The sequence below is a fragment of the Halyomorpha halys genome, unplaced genomic scaffold, assembly GCF_000696795.3.
Source record: "Halyomorpha halys isolate HHAL.00 unplaced genomic scaffold, Hhal_1.1 Scaffold343.1, whole genome shotgun sequence".
NCBI lineage: Eukaryota > Metazoa > Arthropoda > Insecta > Hemiptera > Pentatomidae > Halyomorpha > Halyomorpha halys.
In genome coordinates, this window is record NW_027109758.1 from 226,327 (window position 1) to 227,228 (window position 902).

General features: G+C 38.9%; 1 protein-coding gene across 1 annotated transcript in view; it reads left to right on the forward strand.

Moving 5' to 3' along the window:
* The window catches only part of LOC106681498 (serine/threonine-protein kinase 11-interacting protein), a gene marked incomplete in the record, with an annotated part of 22,765 nt that overhangs the window by 18,035 nt on the left and 3,828 nt on the right, over positions 1–902 (forward strand).

The following is a 902-nucleotide window of genomic DNA, read 5'->3' on the forward strand; positions in this document are numbered from 1 at the left end:
AGCCACTCTCTCAGCTCTGCTAAGATTGCCGGGGATTCGTTTATCCTTATGCAGTAGGCTCTCCCACTTCTTTCCTTCCGCTTGAACTTTGTGTCTAGCATTTGTTCTGTCCTTACAATAAGAGCTTATAAGTGATTTTACGGTTCTGTAGTAGTGTAGAAAGTGGTAGAAATTTTCCTGTTATTTTGATAGATAAAATTTCCTGAAATTTTGATAGAAAATTTCGTGCATAGGCCTTCCCTTTCAGGAGTAATAGTCAGCACTTCCCGGTGTACCCAGCCCTATTGGGAGGCAAGTTCTTTCTATTTCTTCTTCCAGACATCCCTGTCCCTAGCAGCTCTCCACCAGAGGGGTCCTGCCATCCTCTTGAACATATTGCTCCATCTTTTCTTTTGACGTCCTCCTCTTCTTTGAAGGTTCTATGGAGTCCATTCTGTGGAAATTTTCGACCATCTGTAATCTTCGCACCGAAGGACCACGCACCCTGCCCATTTCCATTTGCTCAATCTTGTCATCTTAAGTTTACCAGTTACTTCTTACTTACCAGTTAGTTATCTTTCTTTCTGGATCCAACCATTTTTTATTCGATCTCTTTTCCTCACATTCACAATGCTACTTCCAATATTATTTTGCCACTTCTGTAATTTCTTCTCCTGAGCTATAGTCATGCTTGGCATCCATAAGTGACTACTGGACTAATGCAACTATCGAATACCTGCTTTTTAAGTTCAATACTTGATTTTTCCTTCATATTTTTGGAAATGATATGTTTCTCAAATCACTGATCCATTTATTCTTTTCTTTTATACTTTCATAGTATCATTTTTTTTATTAGCCCTAATGAAGGTATAAAACTTTGGCGGGAACATCTTCCCACATTAAAAGGTGTTTTACCATTGCTC